This window comes from Microtus ochrogaster (assembly GCF_000317375.1).
Source record: "Microtus ochrogaster isolate Prairie Vole_2 chromosome 14 unlocalized genomic scaffold, MicOch1.0 chr14_random_1, whole genome shotgun sequence".
In the NCBI taxonomy this organism is placed as follows: domain Eukaryota; kingdom Metazoa; phylum Chordata; class Mammalia; order Rodentia; family Cricetidae; genus Microtus; species Microtus ochrogaster.
This window is the reverse complement of record NW_004949096.1, coordinates 3,246,345-3,261,668: the sequence shown is the minus strand read 5'-3', so window position 1 is coordinate 3,261,668 and position 15,324 is coordinate 3,246,345. Positions and strand designations below refer to the sequence as shown.

General features: G+C 36.6%; 1 pseudogene; it reads right to left on the bottom strand.

Moving 5' to 3' along the window:
- Positions 1 to 14,977: 14,977 nt before the first annotated feature.
- On the bottom strand, positions 14,978 to 15,105 carry LOC113457985 (annotated as a pseudogene).
- Positions 15,106 to 15,324: the final 219 nt, after the last annotated feature.

Here is a 15,324-nt window from a genome sequence, read left to right as displayed (position 1 = left end):
TCAGGGGACTAAGGATCTTTACACAGGTATTGCATATGAGATATCCTGCATATCATATATTTACTTTACAATTCATTACAGTGAAAGGGATATAGTAAGGATGAAATTAAGTTATTAAAAACTTGACTTTGCCATGTCCTATGACTCAGCTGTGTGTTGTCATTTGCAATTGGGTCTTGCATTCATATTCTGTAGGGTAAGTAAGAACGGTGACAATAGCCTGTAAAGTGTGTGAGGAAGGACTAAGAAACCTCCAACTCCAAAGCAAGTAAACATATCTGGCAATAGACTCTTTGGAGATCCTGTTGAGTCTCGAAAACTTATCACCTCTGCCTGTGGAGTATTCCTTTACACTGTGTGAACATATGTCACTATGGTTGTGTTAATAAAAAAAACTCATTGACCAATAACTGGACAGGTAGAGGTTATGCCGGACTTCCAGACCAAAAGAGAGCATGAAAAGGAAGATGAGGAGTCTCAGGGTAGCAAGGAGATGCAGAGAAATCAGGAGATGAACTTGCGCTGCTGAGAAAAGGTATTGAGACACAAGAAATGTGGGTTAATTTAAAATATAAGAATAGTCTGTAGACACTCCTAAGCTATTGGCTGAGTATTTATAATTAATGATGTCTTCATGTCAAATATTGGGGAACCAGCAGTCCCAATGAGAATTTATCCTATCCCCATTGAATGTTTGTTACATTTAAACCTTGGGATGTGTATAAGTAGAGGTTTTAGGAGCTTCCACAGTAATTTCTACACAGCTGTTTCAAAGGTCTTTTCTGTTACACCTTCCTAAACGTTTTCCTCTGCCTTGGTTTACCATTTCTCATCCTATTTAATCTCTCTTTTCCATGATTCTTATTTGGGTTTTTATTCTACATGTTCTACTCTCCTTCAGTGGAAAACCCCCATGGCTTCTTAGACTCTATATGTGCTTAAATTTAAAAACTCACATAAAGGCTTAAAGAAAGCACCATACACATAATATTGCAAAAGTTTCAGAGGAAATATTGAAAGATCCAGGGGTAACAGTAGCTGTAACTAGATGCATAGGACATATACAAGATCAGGTCAGGCAGAAATCTCATCATAGATGTTGCCGGAGCTCATGTTGTCCTACTGCAAACTAGAAATTAATTGACAGATGATGACTAAATATGAATTTTCTTTATGCATGAGGCCTCCAAGAGCGATGCATGTTCAATAGATGGCCCTATACCAATACACATACAGTCAGAACTAAGTGCACTAAGTCAGTTTAAAAAATCAGAAGGAGTTGGCATGGAAAAACAGATGTGGTGGCATATAGGGCACATAGGGCATGGAATGGAGAAGGAAGAAATGGTGGGTGAGTTCTTATGAAAGTGCATATGAAAATATGAAATAAATGATGAAATGTTAAATTATGTCACCACCACTCAGTAATTTTCCCTTGCTAGCAGTATCAGGTAATGCCAGTCCCTCCCTTGAGTTGGTCAGTGTGGAAACTCTGCAGGCATCACAGCTGCCCCGTTTTGTCATCAGTTCCACCCTCTGTAACTGCAGCACTCAGCAGTCCCTTAGTAATATTTTAGCTCTGAGAATGGGTGTTCTTTCAGAGTAGCTGACATCATAGCAACTTCTGTTTTCAGCATGTATTAGATGGCCCTGTTTTTATACAGTTGACTTCATTACCTGAAGCTCCCTGAGTGTGTGTGCTTAGTTTTGTAGCTGGGTATTTTGTATTAATATTGCTCAGGTTACAGTCTTAGTTTGAGTATACTTGTTTCAGTTTCGGTCACTTCCCATGGGATGTTCACAGTTCTTTGGTCCTTCAGGCCTCCTTTTCTTGACTGCGGAAGTGATGATTTTGGAGTTTAGAGAAATGAGTTTGAAGAACTCTGTGATCTTCCTATGCAGTTCCTCATGATTCCTTTTCTAGCTCATCTTAACAGGACAGTAGTACTGAGTGAATTTCTTCATCCGTTTCACCCAGGTGTGAGGTTTAGCATCTAAAACGATGATCTTGCTATCTTGGATTTTGCAATCTTTCCTTTTCTATTTTGTTTGTGGATCATGTTACTTGAGGTTGGGCTTTCTTTCCTACTGTTTTGATTTAGATATCTGTCTTAGTCTACTGCTTTCTTTACACAATTCACCTTCATCACTTCCATGTTTTTATCTACTACTTCAGTACTATATTTACTAACCATACTTCCTCTATTTACTACCATACTTCTTTGCTTCTCCATGATTCTTACCTCTTTTTGAAGTCATGGATCAGTTGTTTTCTTCTGGATTTATATGGATTTAGAAAAGTGTGCTGTCTCTTGTCTGCCATCTGCTGGTTTATTACCATGTTTTAATGATTTTATTGTAGTCAAACATATGAATCCCTTTGTAGCAAAACAATATTTACCATGTTTCTGCAGAAGGTTCACATGATTTTATTGCATTTAATAAACCAACTATGCTTTTGACTGGATTTAGTGAATAATTTCCTATAGTCATAGGATTTTAAGAGTTAATATTGTCTCTGATAGCTCTTTCCTCAAAGTATTATCTTTTAATACTAATTTGGTGATGAAACTTAGAGCCTCAAGCATGTTAATCAAGCATATCACTAGCGAATTATACTCCAAGCTTTGTGTTTAATCTAATTGCTTCCCTAACAAATTCTTTCTAAAGCATCCGAGCTCACTCTACAGATTACCAGAATCATTGCAACACATGTATGGAGGCCGAGAAACTGCTTCTGACCATAGATTCCTTCCTTGATTGATGCACAGTTTGTCTCCTTTGAAGGCTGATGACTTCCCTGATAAGTTAAATGTCTTCAAGCAGAGAACATGAGTGACTTGGACCATAAGATCTTCCCAGATGTGTTGATTTGCACTGACACAGTCATGAGAATAAATCTCAGAGAAATATGTTCCATTTTTGTTCTTGGTTTTTAGTACTCTAATTTAGTGTACTTACCGTCTGTGTCAATGATGACAAATGTCTGACAAAAATGTCATTGCTCTCATCCACTGCATAAATAAATGCCCTCTGGAGCTATTGGCTTCTCCCTTCTTTCAAATTGAAAGTGTGTTTTATTCCTTTTGTTTATTCCCTGGGTCATTTAGCAAAACCTCAAGTTGACTCAAGACTATAATAAACAGGGAAAGAAAAGACAAATTAGGTCTCTAGGACATTTGATTTTAGATGAATAGAATAATTTAATTTAACCTACTTACACTATACAATTATGTAATATATTTAGCCTAAGTGAAGTTAATTATTTTATATAATAATTATAAAGTAATACATAATTAATTTGAAGCTCAATAAAGATCTCAACACGTGGCATCTGGCAAAATTCTGGGGATTGCAGTTGAGGATGCAATAGAAATTAGTCAGAGATACCGTTATAACTTTAAGTGATAAGCTTGACTAGGTGGCCGCAATGATGGTAAACGATCTTATTCACAGTCACCACAAGAATCAGGGACTCCTGTCTCTGTCCCAAATAGCACCGAAGTTTAGTTGACATACTTAATTTACCACAGTAGAATTTATACAATGACCATTCCTGACAAGACCACAAAACCAATTCATCTTTCCAGAATTTATCAGACAGCCAACTCATCAAATAATTCCAATTCTTTATAAGAGGAGAATAAAGTAATGAATGAAAGTCACTTAGCATACATTCTTCCTCATAGATTGTGAGCTGGTTAAGGTAAAATGAGGAAGTTAGCAATGGTTCTCTAATACATCTATAAGGATGTTTCTGGAAGAACAAAACATGTCCTGTATAGGTACAGGATTTGTCTGGACCTAATAAGAACAAATGAAAAAAGGCAACACTCTCGCTTCTTGTGTTGAAATACTTTTTTCTCTTACTACTGGACATAAAATTTCAAGTTCTGTTGCTTTAAGAGTTGGAGATTATACGAGTGTGGACCTGCCTCCAAAAGGCACTCCCAGCCTTCATTCGGCCTCAAACTGAGCTTTGCATCCTCAGTATCCTTTGTTTCTAGACATGCAGGCTCAGACCATATGCTATTGGTCAGTAGCTTTACTAGCACTCCAGGTTGTAGAGAGCATATGGCAGGACATTTTTGCCTCCACGCACTTCTTCAATTTCTACAATATATCACACCTTCTCTCACCTCCTTCCCTCCCTTGTGGCCTACCCTTCCATTTCTCCTCCTTCCTCCTCTCTATTTTCCACCCAAACATATATGGACAAATAGATATGATATATATACATATATATGTATATATATATATATGGGAGTAGCTATACACTTACACCTATATCCTATTAAAGCCTGACTAACACGTACAGAATAAGTTTGTGAAAAAGATGTTACTTTTTGTCAGTTAGTTTTTCAAAACTTCACAACAGTTTAAAACATTTTTAAAAATACACTGATATGTAATCCTACTTACAGTATATATATATGTGTGTGTGTGTGTGTGTGTGTGTGTGTGTGTGTATGTATGTCCAGGAATTAAGCAGGACCTTTATTTTCACATTTATTATCTAAAGAGTAAGGCTGAGGAAATTTTATGGCATGCTGTAGTTTGAGAATCAAACCAAAACATCTTAAATGAATTGTGATATAAGGCATTTATCCTGTGATATAAATATATTTTTTTCTTTTGTTTCTATTTTTTGTTCATCTCCCTTTAAAGAAATTAATATTTGCTCATACCTTATTTCTGTCAGGTCTAGGACAGCATAATGAACACAGTACACACTCCATCAAGATAACTTTGTGTGGGAGGTCCTTCTGTCTATGTGTTGCTTGTATTGGTTAATTAATAAAGAAACTGCCTTGGCCTATTGATAAGGCAGAACTTAGGTAGATGGGGAAGATGGAACTGAATGCTGGGAGGAAGAAGGCAGAGTAAGAGAGACACCATGGAGCATCCAGAAACAGACACTGGGAATTTCACCCGGTAAACCACTGCCATGAGGCAATACACAGATTTATAGAAATGGGTTAAATTAATATAAGAGTTAGCCAATAAGAACCTAGAGCTAATGGGCCAATCGGTGATTTAATTAATACAGTTTCTGTGTGGTTATTGTGAGCCTAAGCTAGCCAGGTGGCCAGGACGAACAAGCAGGCCCTCCTCCTACAATAACTGATGTCAAATGTTTTTCATGAAGGATTAATTTTAAGGAATCATTTTGGTGCTTATCATAAATGTATGACTATATCTTCCTTTAGTGTGAAAACCTCAAGGAAGTACATAAATGCCGAGGAAGGCATTTTATTTTTCATAAGTCTTATTTTTAGTTATGTGTACATGTGCCTGTCTTTCTGTCTGTCCATCTGTCCAGCCCTCTATCCATTTATCCATCATCTATCTATCTATCTATCTATCTATCTATCTATCTATCTATCTATCTATCTATCTAATTATCTATCTCTCTCTGTGTGTGTGTGGGAGTATTGCACATCAGTGCAGGTCCCCATAGAGACCAGGAGAGGGTAATCCCCTGAAACTAGACTTACAGGGTGTTGTGAGCTAACTAGTTTATGTGCTAGCAACTGAACTCATACCCTCTGCAAGACAAAAAATCTTTTTAAGAGCATAAATATGCTCTTAACAACTGAGCCTTCTGTTCTGCTCACAGAGATTTTTTGATCATTATTATTATCACCATTCTTTGAATTGACTCTTAAGAAAACTGTAGTAGTATGTGAATCCTTTTCAACTTCTCAATTGTTTGAAGTAAAATTGTTGGATTTATTCAAATTAATTCTAGTTTTTTTTTCAATTGCTGTATATAGAGAATCATTCTAAATTGCATGTGTTTAAGAAGTGGCACACATTCATTTTTGCTGCAAGTTAACTGTGAGGCATAGTTTGCAAACTATGTCTTCAGAAGGAAATTTAATCTTTTTGACTATTGGATTTTATGACTATGCAAAAGACTCAAGGATTTATTTAATCTGAAGACATTGATGATAATTCTCCACCAATTATTTACTAGTTTATGTTGATTTGAAACAAGATATTCTTTGTGGAAGTCCCATAGCTCTGCAGCCTCTTAGTCTCTGCATTAATCATAATCATTATTCTTATTGTGGTCATCACCTGTCAATATCACCTTTTGTCATTTCTGTCATAAGATAGTGAAGCAATCACTTGCTGAGAAATATTGTGCATCACAAACTTACTAATATATCTGGCTTTATGTTTATTTGTTTTTTCTAGTGGAGTTTGAACCTACTGCCTTCTTCATGCTAAATTGCATCCCCTAGTCTTTACAACTACTATTATTATCATTATTATTGTTATTGTTAATTTCTGGTCATGAGCTCATCAGTACCAAGAGTAGCCTTGAATTTGATCAGTGGGTTAGTCAGGCATTGAGTTTGGGGTCTTCCTGCTTCGACTTCTTGAGATCTCGGATGATGGAATTGAGTCACCAATCAAGTGGCACCACAGACATTCTAATCACAGCCCAGATTCTAGTAATGATTAGCAGGTGTTCCCTCCCTACATGGCTGCACCATTTTCATTGTTGACTTTAGTCCTGGTTTTGCACCATTGTTAACAGTTATCATAGTTGGCATTACTTGCTCCAGATCACCTCAGGAACTATCCTCATTATTAATGATGGTGGAAACAACAATTACATGTTCCAAAAAGTTCCTTAGAGCTCACATACTTAAAGCATCTCTTGCGTAGATTGTGCTTCCTTCCAGAACTCCTTTTCTTTTGAGATAAGTTCTTTGTATAAATCTATTCTAGACCTTACATAGCCCAAGACAGACATGAATTTACAGTTTTTTTCACTCATCTTAGCAAGTCCTAGAACTGTTGGCAAGTTACACAACCTTTTAATAATCTATTTAAATCCTCATTCTAGTAAATGAACATTACAGAAAGAAGTATGGGTGTAACTCAGGAACTTAATATCTCAGAACTGAAAGACTCTGCCAGATGCACATATTCAAAGAATAACTGGATATATATTATCCATTCTACAATAGCCCAAATACCGAATCCACTTACATGTGCACCAACAAATAAACTTGTAAGGAAAATGTAAAGCTAAGGCTATATTTAGTCTAAACAAATAACAGTAACTACTAGAAACTAAGAAGCAAATATGAAAAACGGCATTTAATGATGAATATTAAGCATAACAGTAGAAATATTATTTTCGTGTTGTACAACATGGACAATGACCATTATCCATAAAACCAGTTTTATGAGGATCTAAACGGTAAGTTAATAGGCTTCCAATATAAAGAAATAATTTTTTAAAAGAAGATTGCTAATTGAAGGGCAAATGCTAAAATGCTAATGTTTTTATCAGTGTATCATTTATTTATTTATTTTTATTTTTTTAAGACAGGGATTGTTTCTCTGGGTAGATTTGGAGCCCATCATGAAACTTACTCTGTTGACCAGGCTGGCCCCAAACTCACAGAGATTTGCCTGCCTCTGTTTCCCAAGTGCTGGAATTAAAGGCATGTGCCACCACTGCCTGGCTTGATCAGTGTATCTTGCATGTGTGTTTTTAAATATCATATTGAGACTCATTAAGTGCACAATTGGCACATAATCAAATTAAAATAATCAGGTAATTAAACACATTATTTACTCCTCAACCTTAAGAAGAAAATATAAGGAGCTGGAAAGATGGCCCAGTAGTTAGAACACTAGCTTTTCTTTCAGAGGACCCAGGTTCAATTTTTAGCACCCACATGGAACCTCACAACTGCTTGTATCTCCAATTCTCGGTTATCTGGCATCCTCACAGAAACATGCAGGCAAATAGCAATTCACATAAAATACAAACAAATAAAAAGGAAACGTAGTCACTAGTAGTAACATTAATAAAACCGAAAGAAATTATGTGAAGAATAACAAAATTGAGATACAGGGGGAAAAAAGTTCCATGAATTCAGTTAGCTGTGGAATATCTGAGCAGAGAGTGCAGTGATGATTGCTGGAGCTGTAGAATGTGTGTTGGACAAATGTTAGTGCAAGGGTGTAAAGTTGTGTTACGCTGGAGGAAAAATTCAAGAGTAGGAGTTATGTTTTTCATCATGGTGACTGTACTTAAAAGCAATATAATGTTGGCTGTGCTCAATTATACTATGAATCTATTGAAATAAGCACATTGTCATTAATATTACCATATGTAATGACAGTATTTTATACAGAAAGTAATTATATATGTTTTTTAAGACAGAGCTTCTCTGTAGCTTTGGAGCCTGTCCTGGAACTAGCCCTTGTAGACCAGGCTAGCCTCAAACTCACAGCGACCTTCCTGCTTAGATTAAAGGGTCGTGCCACCATCGTCCAGCTAAACTCTATTTTTAAGTTGAATATTTTTAAAAGGCTGGATATATAACTATTTATCTGTTGTTAGTAAGTATACTTTTATGACAGATCTTCTTAAAGATTTTATGGCTTAAAAGAATGGTCTTCTAAGAAAAGACCTATTCTCTGGAAAATAATGAAGCATATATTATAAGCAGTTAAAATATACCCAATAAGTAGATACTTGGAGAAAAAAAACTGCTGATGTTTGTATGAAATTTTCACTGTAACATAAAACAGCTGACACTTGCTCTTTAGATAGCAAACATAAAACAACCAAAGATCTGTCTCTAATCATGAATTTAATGGTTATAGTCCAGACACTGCACAAATAGTTTCATGGAATGGAGATGGGTTCATGAGATAAGACACTTAGAGTTTAAAAGTATACATACTGTCCTACTGGCTAAAGTTGCCATTAAACAGCACACTATACTGTGCTTAGAGAAAGAAGTTTCTGTTGTCTCTCTAAAGCATCTAGGACAAGTGTTCTTTTCTGATGTACACCATCATGCTTGTGCTGAATTTATTGGTGAATTCTTTAACAAAAACAACATAAGAATTGGTACAACTTAAACTGAGAACAATAAACATAGCAATTTAAGTATAAAATATTCAACTTGAAATTAAGAAAATATAAAAAAACTAATATGAAACCTAATAAGAATATTAATGTAAGGTATCTATTGTGAAGCACTTTGAGACACTATAGAAAAAAATATTCAGGAATACAATCCATCTACTGTAATTTAGTTAATCAAAACAGAGCCCTATGTGACTTTCTTGAAGCTAGCATCAACAAGAAGTTGTTTGTGGATCCTAACATGTAAATGTCACAAATTTTATATTTTAGCAGGCCCTCCATGGCTTCTTTTTGTTCATTCTTTTTAATCAGCTGAAGCTACCAGTAACAAAAACCACCCCTACCACAATAAAACAGGAATTTGAGGAATAAATTTTGGAAAATACCACTTCTTTTGTTTGGTGTAGGCTTCCAGGAATATGAAATTGAGTGTTAGGGAACTGCTATTGAAAGTGGAATTCCACACATAGTCTCAGACTCCTCAAAATTACTCAGTTTTCACAGTTACTGATATTTTTCTCTTTTCTTCTTTACATTCTTTGCATCTTTTGTTTGACTCTGCCTTTAGATGTTATTTCTCTCATAATCTGTTTTACTAAGAAAAATGATAATAACACTTAAGATGTATTTGTACAAAATATAGAACATTTCAAATGTTTCTGAAATCTATTATGAGTGAAAAAGTACCCTAATTTGAGACAAAGATTAAAAATTAAACTTGTAATCTAAACAAAGAAGGAAGGATACTGAGGGTGATAAGATTTAATAGAAATTAAGGAGAAAGGAAAAGTGGATAAAGAGGATGGAGGAGGGTCAGCCAAAAGTAAAATGATAGCAAAAATCCTGAGCAAACTCCACACATAATAAGCTAATAAAAAAAACTAAACAAAAAGATTTGAACACATATAGTTTACATAGGAAGATGAAGCTGCTACTAACTATGGGCTAATAACTGAAAATCCCAGCATCAGAATTAGGCCACTTTCCTTCAAGTTGTTGCTTGTAAAAGACCCCAAGTCCTTTCCTTCAAAGTAATACAGGCTATTTTTAGTGATGTCAGCTGACTACCACATGTAGTAATGAGGCAAACAGGCCTGCTTTTCATCCCACCTGACTCCTGCATGGCTAGCTTAGCCCCAGAATAATTACACGGAAATGGTATTCATTTAAACACTGCCTGGCTCAGTAGTTCCAGCCTCTTATTGGCTAATTCTCACATCTTGCTTTAACCCATATTTAGTAATATGTGTAGCACCACGAGGTTGCGGCTTACCGGGAAGATTCTAACCTAAGTCCATCTCAGACCAGAGCTTCATGGCATCTGCATGACTTTGCTTTCTTCCCAGCATTCTGTTTGGTCTGCTCCACCTATCTAAGGGCTGGCCTATCAAAAGGCCAAGGCAGTTTCTTTATTAACCAATGAAAGTAACACATGGACAGAAGACCCTCCCACATCAACCACAACTACATGAAAAGATTTAGTTACTAAAGATACTATGCATCTTGATCATAGACATACAGATATCAAGCTATAACTAACCTGGAAACATCTTCCCTCCTAGCTCATTGTCATAGTACTAAATGGATTTGTGTAGGCTTCTATGAAGAACTATCAACAGTATTATTCATCCATGGAGCCTGTGTGCTAAACTACTGACTGATCTGGTAATATGTGACTTCTGGTGCAATGATGGCATGCCCAGGTCTGTCATATATTATCTAACTATTTCCCGATTGGATTTACAGCCTACTCCACAGGAAGGGATTCATATTTCTTACTATAAATCCAACCAAAGGCTAATGGTTAGAGAGGTCCTAGTGGAAAGCTATGGCTAGTGTTTTGTTAAATGTACATAATATGCCTAAGAAATTACTCATTTTGTTTATGCCAATATGTTAGTGTTTATGTTAGCCTTGATCAGAAAGACTTTTGAAATGAGCAATAATAAGTGCAGACATCTGTAACTAGTGAAAAATGTATAAAAAATAGAGAGTAACTGATGATTGAAAGCAGAATCCTATATGGAGTATCTATATCATACCAACAAAGACTCAAAGTACATTGAAGAGGTGGTAAAAAGAATTTAAAAAATAGAACAAGGAATGGAGCACTATGAAACACTCTCTTCTAACCATGAAAAAGCCATTGTACCCTTGATCTTTGGGCAGCTATAGTTATTAGCACAAGTGCCTCACAAGATAAGGTCCATTCTACATTAAAGAAGGTGGGGTCTGACGTCAGTCATGGGCTTGTATACTCTACATGGTACAGGCAAACAGCACCTATGAAATCTCATCAGTATGGCGGCCTAAACAAGATCTGAAAATGAAAACACGAGCAGATTTGGACGAGGACTATTTCATGAGCTCTACCCCATTAGGAAGAGCTACTGGCAACTAAAACCTGCTAAAAAGGGAAGAATTAGTCTTCCTGATGGATGATTCCCCTTATTGGTTACCCAATGCCTAGTGGCCTAAATACATACGTATACATTTCAGCAAAACTAAAGGAACACATCAGGGTGTGTGTGTGTGTATCACTAGTAGTTAAAGAAAAAGAGACAGGGAATTTAAGAGAGAACAGGTACTTGTGGGAGGAACTGGAGGGAAGAAACGAAAGAAAGAGTGGGAAATAACTAAATACAATATGTATATATAATTGTAAAAATTAAAGGGTTTTAAAAAAGACTAGTCCCATCAATATATCCTCACAGAGAGAAGTACTTAATGTTGAAGAGAAGAAAGAGAGAGAGAGAAAGAGAGAGAGAGAGAGAGAGAGAGAGAGAGAGAGAGAGAGAGAGAGGAAGGAACCTTAGTTGCTTGATAAGGCAGCCATGCTATTGCAAGTACTCCCTCTCCTGTGCTGCTGTAGGCCACACTAACTGAAGTCAACACATAAAAAATGCAGATGTGGCCGGTTCTGGTGGCGTAGACTGGTAGGATTTGCTGAAGGAGGCAGAGGCAGGTGGATCTGGAGTTCGAGGCCAGTCTGAACTACACATGCCTGGAGAGGGTGGTGCACGCCCGCCTTTAATCCCAGCACTCGGGAGGCAGAGACAGGCGGATCTCTGTGAGTTCGAGACCAGCCTGGTCTACAGAGCTAGTTCCAGGACAGGCTCCAAAGCCACAGAGAAACCCTGTCTCGAAAAACAAAACAACAACAACAAAAATGCAGATGTGAAGAGTTAGACATGGTATGATTAATTCAAGTTTTATAGCGGAGGCACAAGATGTACTTAAATAAAAGAAAAACATGCAGAACCTGAGAATGTGCTCTCAGGCTTAGAGGGGGCATTAGATCATTTAAAGTCTGTACCCAAAGCAGAAGAAAATGACAATAATGTGATAAAGTATTCAGTGAAGCCCTTCCCGAGTAAGAAGAGGAAATACAAATCAATGACTAAAGAACAGATGTAGAACACATGAGTGAGTAGCATTTATCACCATTGGAGATATCTTGCAGTTGGGTCATTGTTATGGTTTTCTAGCTTTATAGATAGTTATGATTCTTAATAACTTTTCCTCCTTAACAGCTCCCATAACATATTCCAATACTATAATAGCTAGGCCTCACAGAGGAGGCTTCTGAGTCAGTAACAGATTGATTTCCCTAAGTTTTGTGGTGTCTTCAGTTACCTTTATATTCTGGCAGGCATATGAGAACCAGGAAGATTGATGGAACGTAGTATCTTCTGGACAGGACAGAGATATTATACAAATGAACTGTCAACCACAGGGCTACCTGAACAAAGACCTGAAAAAAAAAAAAACCCATACCAGTTGTCATGCCAACATGGATGATAGAAAATTTCACAAGGCTTGATCCCTAGATCGAGAACTACAGGAAGTCAAGGACTGCAAGGGAAGGGAAAACAATTCCCCACTTTTAGGGTAAGAACCCACAATACTACGTGGTTAGTCATTACCACATGCAAATGAGGAAATATTAATTGACGCAGTATGCTAAATATAAACAATAATTTCAGAAGAAGAGGTCATGAATTTAAGAGGGTTGGGTGTGGAAATGCTGCAACTTCAGTGCACTTACAAAATTCATAATGTTGACAAACATTTAAGAAAAGGGTTAGGTTTAAGATACATGTAAGGCATAAATACCCAGAAGCCTCTTTCTGTGTAGCACTGTAGCAAAAGTAAATCAAAGCAAGTGGAGCATTCAGTTCAAAGACCCAAGACAAAACTAATATAGCATGTGTGGAAAGCCAGGCTAAAGCAAACATATGTTAAACCTGCTATCCACAGGAAAAAACTTTGGGAGGATGGCTGTATCCTCATTTTCTTAGCAAAGTCCTTGTTTATAGTATTGTAATGTAATTTTAATAGCAGTTCTTTTTATTTCATTAGTAGCTTTGTATGAATAATAAATTATATGAACACTTTTAAAAGGGTACAGAATAAAACTTGAAAGGTATTAAAACCAGAGGGAAAATTATGACATCTCCATTCCATTGCCTTCAGAGTTTAATGCCATTCTTTAATAGATCAGCAGAAATTGGAATTTCAACACAGATGCTGAAAAAAATAAAATCATTACATTTGGTATAGCTATGACTAGGATTGGTGAGAGTGTTTTTAAAGACATAGATCACCAGTAAATTACACAATTTTCCTCTTTATGTAATGTACATTTTGTTGTTTAACCCCTATAAATGCTTCTACGTACTTTCTTGTAAAATATAGCTATACAGACCATGCTGTAATCCACCTTGAACTGTAGCCTTTCTACATATTACATAAATATCATTATGTTGGTGCTTCATCACCAAGGCAACAAGATGTGGAGCATGAGCACTTCAACCTTGCAGATAACTCAGATTTATTTGGTTAGTTTCTGCTTCTGTGGTGAGAAAGTTGTAAATACCATGTAATTCTTTGTTATTTATAGCTATTATATTATTATAAAGGCTTAGGTATGAGTACATTTTCTCATGAATTTGCTTCTTTAATTTGTACCACTTTAGTAATACATCGATGAGTTTTCCTTTTTCAGCATAGTGTCTTTCAGATCAATGTGTCTAACAACAAGCAAAAGGCTGTCAGGTTTGAAAACAAGCATAAAGGATTGGGACTATGTTATGTTACAGGAAAGTCATGACATATTGGAAGTGGAGAAATTATACAATCTTGTAGCTGTTCTAATTGTAGTAAGGAAATGGATTAGAAGAAACTACATAGATGAAACAGTATAGTCGCAAGATTCTAAGTGAGAAGCAACTTGTGGCTTTGAGAAGGATTGGGCATTAGATATAGACAAAGCTAGACAGAGTCAATAAATGCTTTGAAAGTATGGTGAACAAGACTTGCTAATGGATTGGCTCTGAGAAGAAAAGATAAATTGAAATGAATTCCAGGACAATGGCTTCATTTTGCCTGGCATTTTGAAGGGGATGTGTGACCATTTGCTTACACGGGGACAGAAAAGGATGACACATACATGGGAGTTATCTCCAGGGTACCTGGTGCACATAAAGTGTTAGCAAAATTATTTTTTAAAGATTATTCTCTCGTACAAGACATCCTGACCCCAATTTCTTCTCCCTTCACCTCTCCCAACTCCCTGACACAACCTTCTTTCTTTCCCAGATCCACCACTCCTCCATTTCCCTTCAGGAAAGAGCAGTTTTCCAAGAGACAACAACCAAACATGGCAAACAAAGATATAAGACAAGGAAAAGACTCTCATATCGAGACTGGATAAGGCAACCTAACAGAAAGAAAAGAGTTCCAAAAGTGAGACAGAGAGTCAGATTCGCTTTATTGATTTTCTGCTAACCTGGTATGAAAAGGCTATCTAAAAACAGAGTTTCCAACCAGGAGAGACGGTTGGTTGCCTTTCCCCTTTGGAATCTTGAATGGTACTTTTCAGTCCTATGAAAGTTAGACTTCACTAAGGAGCTATTCAGATCAGTTCCAGTTTAGGTGTCTGTAGGCCCTGTTATTGATGGCATGGTATCATCAGTAATAGAGATTAAACCTTACATCTCTAGAGAAACAAGGATGACAGCAGCAAGCTATATGTTTTGGGAGTCTTTAAATAGAAATGTTGAAATAAAATCTCAATAAATAAATAAATTATTGAAAACCTTCATGGGCCTGCCTTAAAGGTTTTCACTCAGTGTTGAAAAAGATAAGAACAGATATTAGACTTGATCTTAACCAAAAGGCAGAGAAGCCATTATGGGGCTATCAAGAGACCTGGCACTAGAGAAATTCCCAGGAATCCACAAGGATGACCCCAGTTAAGATACAAAGCAATAGAGGAGAGGGTCCCCAAACTGGCCTTACCCTGTAGTGAGATTGATGAATATCTTAAATGTCACCATAGATCCGTCATCCAGCAACTAATGGAAACAGAGGCAGAGACCCGCATTGGAGCACTGGGCTGAGTTCCCAAA